The sequence below is a fragment of the Danaus plexippus genome, chromosome 17 (genome assembly GCF_018135715.1).
Source record: "Danaus plexippus chromosome 17, MEX_DaPlex, whole genome shotgun sequence".
Classification (NCBI taxonomy): domain Eukaryota; kingdom Metazoa; phylum Arthropoda; class Insecta; order Lepidoptera; family Nymphalidae; genus Danaus; species Danaus plexippus.
The window spans coordinates 6,753,470-6,763,903 of NC_083548.1; the positions used below are offsets into that span (position 1 = coordinate 6,753,470).

The 10,434-nt window shown below is 29.8% G+C and overlaps 2 non-coding genes across 2 annotated transcripts; both read right to left on the reverse strand.

The window, feature by feature from the left end:
• Window positions 1-411: 411 nt before the first annotated feature.
• Window positions 412-484, reverse strand: Trnaf-gaa (transfer RNA phenylalanine (anticodon GAA)). The gene has a single exon. It is a non-coding gene; the product is annotated as a tRNA-Phe (tRNA).
• A 4,821-nt stretch (window positions 485-5,305) lies between these two features.
• On the reverse strand, window positions 5,306-5,376 carry Trnag-ccc (transfer RNA glycine (anticodon CCC)). The gene has a single exon. It is a non-coding gene; the product is annotated as a tRNA-Gly (tRNA).
• Between the last annotated feature and the right edge of the window lie 5,058 nt (window positions 5,377-10,434).

Sequence of the window (10,434 nt, forward strand, 5' to 3'; positions counted from 1 at the left end):
TTTTATTTTATATGAAATCTTTTTTAATTAATATTATTAAAAATATATATTTTTATTTAATACTATCAATGATTTTTCAATTTTGAAATTGTATTTAAAGGAATTCAAAATACTTAATGATTTAATTATAATGAATAAAATATTAAATATTTGAAAAATTTATTAAGTTTTCTGTTTCATAAACTAACTGTAGTTTGTCCGTGGAGACATTGAAACTTCAATTTTTTTTTTTCAAAATGCTGCTAGGGCGAAACCATACAGGTCATGTAATCTCATGTAAAGCCGTGGTTCTAACCTAACACTTCCTTCCTCTACAAGCGCTAACTACATATTCTATAATTCAGGTTAAACATTAAAGGCAGCTCTAGCTCTACGGATGACAAAAATAGTATATGAACTAAAGTAAAGTTCTGCCGAAACCCGGGATTGAACCGGGGACCTTTAGATCTTCAGTCTAACGCTCTCCCAACTGAGCTATTTCGGCTATAATGTAAAGCTCTTAGCTATTGAACTTATTAACCTACTAAATTATTTTAGTTAGACAAATAGATGTTTTATTTTGTTTAATTTTCCCAAACATACCTACCAATATACAAGGTAACTCCACTATTTTATAATGCTAGGTAAGTTCAACTACATACCAGCTAGCTTCAGCAGTGATATTTTAAGTTACTTCAGACAGCGTCAATTCAGTGATTGACGAATTCGATATTAAAACTGGAAATATATAAGAATTGTGACTCACTGACTATTTTACTATGAAGATCAGTGTACCCTAGCACTTGAGTCTTGGAATCAGATCGTGTATCTTAAACCGCATGTAGCTATTACGAGATATATTCACTACCCGGATAGCGGTAACTCTATCGGCAAGTACCGACAGAAGTAAGTTTATGTAAAATTAATTTGATAATATTGTTTGATAAATTCTCTGTATCTTGACGGTACCGACTACCTGATACTAAATTTAGTTATCTTTAGTTAGAAATATTGATATTATTTTTTATGTTTCTATGTGTTTTATATTATCTAATTTAATTTATTTAAGGTTACAAAATTTGCTCTATATTTTACATTAGAGAGAGATTTCTTTTTTATTAGCTTTTTATTAGCTTCACATGTATGTTTGTTTGTATGTTTGCAACCGACTTCTTTGGGCGCGATTTTGACCCACTTTAAGCGGCCAGATTTCGTTCAAACTTTGTAGATTGATCGAGGACCGATGACAATATACTAATTTGATAAAATTATTCCATTTTTCAATTTGCAAAATATGATATTTGTTAATTTATATAATTTTCATCTATAGTCGATAAGGTGAGAAACTTAATTCAAATTAAAAAAAAACAAGATTTTATAAATAAACCAAACTAAAAAGTAAAAAATAAATAATAGTTTAAAAAAACTAAAAAACACGCTTTTTATAGAAAACCGAACTAAAAAATAGAAAATAAATTTTAATAAATTTAAATTTAGAAAATAGTGTTAAATATTATTTAAAAAAAAAGCGTGGGGTGCTTTTTAAGATATTATCGAAATGATAATCACTCTACTCATATCTGTCAATAATATATTTATAACTGTTGACACCATGCACCCCACGCTTTTTTTTTAAATAATATTTAACACTATTTTCTAAATTTTAATTTATTAAAATTTATTTTCTATTTTTTAGTTCGGTTTTCTATAAAAAGCGTGTTTTTTAGTTTTTTTAAACTATTATTTATTATCAGTACCTACTCTTTATCCCGAGACTTCATTTTCAGGACCAGGAGTTTGTAAAGTCTCGATGCGTTTAAGGCTTATATCATCTTTATTGAAAACATAAAAAAACTTTAGAACATTAGATAAACTATTTGTATTTAAAAAGTTGCTTATGCACATAACAATAAACAAGCATTTTTCAGTACCTTCCCCCATTTTTCAAATACTTTTTGGTGACCCCACGCTCCTATTGATCTTAATTTCATACACGTAACTTAAAGCTGAGTTATTCGACATGAAGGGGTAATAAGATTATTTTATCGTTTCATACGTATCGTTTAACAGATAAAAAAAAATATTTGCTCATAAATTTAAGCCTATTAGGATTAATTAGGGACCTATCGACTTTTTTTCATAAACAGTGCTATTTGTCTTACATACGAACAAAATAACTGGCGATGGCCTGTAACATATAATTTGTAAAGCTATTAAAAGGATTTATCCAGCAAGTTTGGTAATTTATCAGTGTCATTTTCCTCGTCGTTATATGCTGTGACTGGGTCAACCTCTAGGTCCAGGCCATAAATTATGTCATATCTCCTAAAGAATATTGTATTAAGGATTAGCAATACTTTCAGATAAATAAAACTAATATTTTCGGATTCACTAAGCATTTTCTTTCATTTTAACTACATGCTCTTGAAAAAAAGATGATTTTTTTTTATCTCGCCTGCCCGTGTCCACGGTTGCTGCAAAGTAACCGAAACGTCGGGAGTATGGAGTTAAAGTAATAAAAAACGTGTAGTAAATCCGTGAATATTATTTTTATTTAAATGAATACTCGCGAAAATCTTAGATCTTAATACTTTCAGGTATTTAATTCAATGCCACAAGTATGAATACATTTCATTATCGAATGTCTGAAATAATTTTGATAAAACTTTTAGCTTTTGTTTGAGATTTTATTTAATTATGATAGGAAACAATGTCATACATTTTGTTACCTCAAATCTATCGTCAGATTTAAGAACTCTATAATTTAATAATCAGTACAGCGCATGTAGTATGCTCAGATGTTGCTCAGTAGATACAGCTAATGAAATAAGGTTTCACTCTCACAATGTTTTCTATGAACGTATCCAGAATACAAAAGATATTAATATCTTTAAAACGTGATATCGAGTCTTTATTTTTAAATTTAAAAAAATATTTTGTATTTAGTTTGTTAGTATTTATATATAGTTGTATCAAAGAAAATCTAAGATCAAATCCGTAGCTGCTATCTCAACGAGGATAGTCCTAGCCTTTCATTGAATTTATAAAAACAATGTTAAAAAAAAAACTTAATATAGTATCTATATATTTAGGGATAGTCCGTTTATTTCCATAGTCCTTACCCTATAATTAAAGGTAGACAGTTCAATATCCAGATCTATCAGCTGTCCTAATTCTTCTCATTGCCCTGGAGTCCATGGAGAAACCAGCATTCAAACAAGTTCATCGTATAAGCAGGTTGTCAACTGGTATGTCGTTTAAAATTATTAAAAAAACTAATATATGATACAAACTAACTGGGACAACTAATCACAGACTAGAATACTTATAAACTACAAATAGCCAATTAAATTTATATAAACAAGTTACAGCCTGACCCCCAAAATAAATAAAAAAAATATTCCCAAATATCTCCTAAATGAATAAACTCTCTCAAATTTTATATTATTATATATATTTATTTATTTATTTAATTTAATATTCGCCAATTGCAAAATTATTAGGCACCCAAATGTTTACCCGTATCTCCTAAATGGAGCACGTACTAAATACTTTATATGGTTTCATTATTTTTAACGGTGTGATTTTTGATGAAAAGCAACTAAATTCAAATAATTCTTAAAATGGAACAATTGTTATTTTTAATTTAGAGTGTTTTTAAAGCTGGCAATTCTATAGGCAACTGTCACAATTACATTACAAAAGAATAACTTTTGTAGCGTAGTTGATTACAAAAAGTAGCGAAATGTTATTTTAAATGTTGCTTTATATCTTTTTGTTATGGTGAGTAACCCCAACAGAACAAACTATTCGAAATGAAAAAAGGTAAACTTGAAAAGTATTTATGTATTCAGGATAGGCGGCAGGACAGCTAGTTATTAAAATTGTAAATCAAGCCAATAATTATAATATCTATAGAATGAAGTCTAGTGCAAAAAAATTCAAATATATATATATACATAATCTTATACTTTATAATTAATAAGATCAAATAGAAACTCCGTAGTAAAATCTGTTTTAATTCGCCAAACACAGTTTTGCAGTTGTATTAAACTTTCACGTTTATTTGGTATCAAAAATTCTATATATATATGAAATAATACGTTAATAACAAGCTTATTTAGGTCATGGACAGTGTATTCAACAATTTAGGCGGTTATTCAATAGCAAATTAAGTAAAAATTGGTCAACTTCAGCAACTTTCTTGCTTCTTGGCAGCCCCCATCCATCGAGTCGACAAATACGTACACAAAAAAGGCGGTTTCAAAATTAGTTTACTTGTCTTAATTATCGCAAACACAATATTAAAAATATGTATATAGAAATGTTAATTTATACAGAATTGGCTTATATCCGCTTATATTAAATTTACTACTTCATTTGCATGCCCATCAGGAGTTCACATTTCAAATTGAAACAAATGAAGAATTTACATTACATTATGGATATTATTAAATATTATACATATATTCTATTTTACAAATACAATTAAAGATGGCTACCTACACCCCATTTTTTTAACCTCTGAACTGTCATCTACAACATATAACAAAGAATTCGTAATAATCATAAGTTATAATTTTATTTAACAAATTACATCAAGGTAAATTTTATTTTCGCCAAAAGGACCATACAATGTGATGACTTTTTAAATATCCAACATTTGTCCGTCGTGAATATGAAATCGGGTCTCTTTATCACGAACGTGTCCTAAAGGACCCATCCGATCCCAAAAATATTAAACGGACAGCCATTTATACCTTAACAGTTGGGTACAATAAAATGTTAATTTAAATAAATATTAATAAAATTACGTTAAATGAAGGGGCCATTCAACGGAATTTTAATTAAACCTAACAGACAACAGATAACAAATTAATTGGATATTAAATGTCACTGTCATTCTTGCAAATTGACAGTGACTTATCTACAATGAGAATATAGAACTAGCTATATAGGCAAGTATATTGTTCCTTCTCCTATATTCCATTGAATTTATTCATGGATTATTATTTGAGAGCTTATCATATTAAGGTTATTTCGTTCGGAGGGTCGCTCGTATCCTCAGAATACAATACAAATGCTGATTCCTCAATATACCTGATCCAGTCTTATCTAGTGCTTATTTTATTCAAAATCTTTTCGTATTTCGATACCAGAACTTTGTTTTAGCTTTATGGTCATGTTCATAATAAAACATATCTGTGTGAATTATATAAAAGTTTAGATGTCATTTTAATTTAATGGAAATAATCCTTCAAAATTCAAATATCAAAAATAAAAAAAAATTGACTATAAAAACTATTAAATGTGGTAAAAAAATTAATGCACTGCCCGGGAATCGAACCCGGGTCGCAAGAATGGGAATCTTGCATGATACCACTACACCAGCAGTGCTTGCTTTATTATTTTGAAATTGTTGTACTTATTTTGAACAAAACACATTTAAAAACGTTAAAGGTATATATCGGCGCAAGCAGCTTCAATGACGGATGCAACATGGAAAAACTGGCATCAATTATTATAACAACTTATTGGTCGTCGTTACTATTGTTAAAAGTAAAACGAAATCAAAGAGAATAGAACTATGTTTGAATTCTGGTATAAATATGACGTCTGGACGCACGACAGCAGACTGCAGAGTTCAGCGTGTGCGGAGCATAAAGAACCTTCGAGAAATACAAGAACATTTAGAAGAATTGAAGTTTCATTTTAAAATATCTGGAACTTACTGAAACAAGTGAAATTAGAGACGTCAGCGAGGCTGGCGTCCTGTTTTTAAAATAATGAATTTGTAATAAAATCCGATATATATATATATGCCTTATTTATGTTACTATATAAAATAACAAACAGTCAAAGCCTTCATCACTCAAAATTACATGCATGCAGTATACATAGTATTATTAAAACTGCTCATAAAAAAATTAATATAAGATTATAATTTCTCAACTAACTTGGAATGGTAATTTTTCTTCCGTTTCATGTAACCAACGATAATAGAATTACTATTACAGTTAACTAAATAGAAATTAAGCCAATAAAGGTATTATATGTATACCGAGTCAAATGTCAAAATTAAATCTTTTTTACATAGCTTTAAATTTTTCGTCCATATCTGACATGACATTGGCCCGACAAAATTAGTGATAGAGAGAATCACTGAATCAAGGAAGGTCGTCTTAACTCTCCAAACAATTATAGCCATCGTAGACTAGACAAATGTAAAGGCTTTTTCGCAAGTAAATAATATTTCTGCATAGTGAATTATGTTGAGGTATACCGATATTAATTATGTTATAGGCTCAAGCGAGGTATTGTCGGCCTTACGCTTTCAAGTTTCACTCATAATACACATTCAAATGTAATTAATGTTTAGATCACACACTGCACACTGTTTTTAATACGAATTTTTATTTTACCTTTAGCTACTAAGGTAATACCTCTCAGGACTTGAGGAAGTTTAATAGTCATGTTAAAGGCTTCTTGTTATACCTTGGAGTTTATTTGGGCCGAACTCATCAACAGCTGTTTAACTGTTTGCGGTTGCAATTTCGGTGTATAAATTCATTATTTACGTAACTTTTTAATTAGTCAGGCCTTAGTTTACATCTTAAAAGTTACCCAAATAGCCACATATAAACGCAATAGAAACAGCGCTATGGACCCGCTATCTTCAATAAACCAAAAAGAGATTAATAAGAGTCTAATTTTAAACTGAAATGATAGTTTTACAAAAACACAAAGGCGACCCGCCGTTAAGCAATTGTATTAGTTTTCACAAACGTTAATTATCAGCACCTTTGAAAGCCACTTAATTTATAACGTGCATCTAAAAGAGGAGTTTTTGAGAAAGAACTAGCTCCTAGAAACTATCTAAAAAAAGTGGAAGGTTACCTCATGAGTAAGGTTTGAGCTTAGCAGGCATGTCAGGAAAGTATTCCTGTACCTGATCGTCCAGTTAACGAAGAAGAATCTAAGAAATTGAGATCAAAGTGCTATACTTACCCTTTGAAGTTGACAAGGAAATCTACACACACATGTTATGAAATTTTTTTTTTGTGATTTTCAAAGTACAAAACAGTTTTGCCAATACTCCGTATAAATCGCAGTAATTAATGTATGTATTTCGTTCATTCGTCAATAACAAGGTTTCCGATAAAAAAAAATCAAAAAAGTTTTTTTATATTTATGATATCAAGTCAATTTGTTGATTTTTTTTTTTTTAATTATTCATGATTACTTTGTGATTTATGACAAAGAAACTCATACAAAATTTATCAAAAAATATTATTGTTTAATAAACTTTACAATAATACTTAAAAATTAATTAATAAATTAATCGCAAAAAAAATCATTTGTTTTCTATCAATATACTATACAAATCCACTAACAATAATTATAATCCAACAGAAACCTTAAAATGTCATGAACAGTAAAATCTAACCCCACATCAGTGTATATGTGACCTAAACTCGCTTTTAGAGCTGAAGGGTAATTGTTTACCTAATTACTATAAAATAGACGCGTTCAAAAAAGGTTCCTTTTAGCCCTAGCCTAACAGTAACCTTGCTTTAAGAAAAGGCGGACTGGTGCTTAGAAATGACAGGTGTCAATGATGGATAGTAAAAAGTTTTTGATAATAATATAAAAGTTTATGGCATAGAAATTTAATAGCAAAAGTCGCAAAATGAATATATAGGCATTTTAATTTAGAATGCTTTAAAACTTTCGGTTTTTAAAATGCATATAAAAAAAGTGAGAGATGTCTTTTACCTATTTAGGAGCCCTAGATAGTTTAGGACAGAGACGCCCGATGTCTACAAAAATCACTATACTATTAGAAGACACAAACATCTTAATTATTGTTAATTGATAATATAAATCACATTAAAATTGTTCACAATTAATTATTCATTATAAAATTATTTATAGTAATGGAAGAAGTATATATATACCAATGGTAGAATATTCTAACTTTGTGTTGAGCAAAATCTTTAAAAAATCTTCAAAATCTATAATGTAGATCTTATCAAATTCTCTGGTCAGAAGCGACAATATGTTTTATCTCTATCGTACATTGTACCTCTCTAATCATTAATCCATATTAATTTGGAAAAGCAACCTTCCCTTTGCAATAAGTTTCCAACATATGCAAAAAGATTGTCAACGCGATTTCTGTATTAGAAAAGGTTCGTTACAGTTTGCTCTCATTTTTACTCTGGTTAATTTAAAAATATTCCATTAAACTTAGCCATTATATTTACGTTTTCAGCAAGGTCTTTGTAATTTCGTCTCACCTCTTCAAAATTAAATGCATTCAAGTGAAAAAGAAACAAAACGATGAAGCATGGTCCTTATACAAACTTAACCATTGTGTATCTGAACGCCGAGGGTGTAAGGGGGTATATGGAGATATCATGTATCATGAAGGTATATGGGATAAAGGTTTCGACTTTCCTTCATCACCATTCGGTTGGACTGATAGCGAAAAGCTATACAGACAAAACAATTCAGGAAAGCTATTATTTTCGATTCTTTGAGATGGGCCCTTATAGTCAGATTACGGGTTTCTAATTTTTTAGGAAAGTATCTTCTCTACTTTCTTTAGGTTTTTTTGTACTTGTTAAGATGGATCAAATTTTTTAAAACACATTCCAAGGATCAGTAGACCCAAAATAATATTTTACACTTTCTAAATTATAACAATATACTATGTTACGTGCGACACACACAGCGCCTACCAAGTTAAACGAAAGTCCGGTAAAAAATATGATGTAAATTTTCGTAACTTTTCAATGACTTTCCTCTGATTCCCACCTTTTATTTTACCAGATCCTATAGGATACAGCCGTTTCATTATATCATATTTTAATTTAGTGTTCCCACTTCCATACACTACTTAACACAGAGAGCACTTCACAGACAACAGACACGAACAACAAGCAAAATGAAATGTTATAACACTACACAAAAATACAGGAGATCCCTTGTAGTTGCGTAGTGTGTGAACCGCGATCGTGCAGTCGTTCAGTGCTACGTAAAGCCGATATTTTTCTTTATTAGAGGATTTTCACCTCGTCCGGATTTACACATCAAGTTTTTAACCCCGTAACTGTTAGTCGAAGACATAAAATAACTTATGATCCTTTTAAAACTTCAAAATTTTAAACGAAATATTAAGGGACACAATTTAAAAACATATCTAAATTTATTAAACATGCTGCGTTTATAACGCTAATTCCATAATGACAGCAACGTTGGTATCGATTATGTTCTGGTACTAGAATAAAGTAAAGTGCGGCCCAATCCATCACAGGTCCCTCGACACGTGCTCAATGGCAGAGACAGGCATAAACGAAATCTATTGGAATATTTAAGTAGAAATTTTAGGCGTGGCTTGGTCTAGTTTGTTTGTTTGATTGTAGGCGAAGAAATAAATTTTAATTTAGAAAAATCGAAGTAAAATGTTTTCAAAAACTAACTAAGGAAAAAAAGAATGGACTTGGATCTTAACACGCACACATATTTAACATTCAATTAAGAATAAGAAAAAATTTTAAAGTAATTAATTTACTTTAATTATGTCATTTACTCTAATATTCATATATATGACATAAGTACACACATTTTCAAATAAATATACATAATATTATTTACACGTAATATATTAATTAGTAATTACTATCTGTTGCCTGAGGCTTTGCCCACATAAACCCTCTTTGAGATATGTACACGCCATTTTCCCTTAAGGCTTCATTCGTTTTTTCGAGGGCCCTTTTATCAGACACTGACTTGGTTAGAATAGGCTTATCTCACGACAACATCTTATCCATTAAAATATATATTTTAAAAATCGGTCTTGATAGGCCGGTCCACCTGATAAATTCTTTTTAAGTCTGTTTAAAAGTTTCCTAAGTTACACTTAATCACATTACCTACGTTATAGTGAACTTCCCTTCAAAATAAATACAGCCATTCTAGAGATTAGAATAAAGAGACAAAAAGGCAAACAAAAAATAAAAAATATGGAACTCGTATAAATTTAGTGAAAAGCTGTTTATTTGAAATTACAAACATACATCAATTTATTTAACCTGCCTCTTACAATAACGCCATCTTTGCACTACTACCAATATTTTTTCAGGCATTTCTACTTAGTATCACTCGCTTTCCTCTCCTTACGCTTATCTTTTTTTCCTAAAGATGTCTACTTAGGTAATGCTATATTCAACGAGCATAAATTAAAATTTATACATATTTCGCGGTTTAATAAATATTATATATATTTTCATTCTTTTACAGAAACTAACACTGTTGTAGAAAGTTTTTACAAAAAATATATATATTTGAATCATGCGTGTGCTTCTGACAGCCGCTAGAGGCGACACAGTGACTTAGATTTACCGCATGCGTACTTTCGTTTCCTTTTTATTCAACGTTCCTTAATTTCAT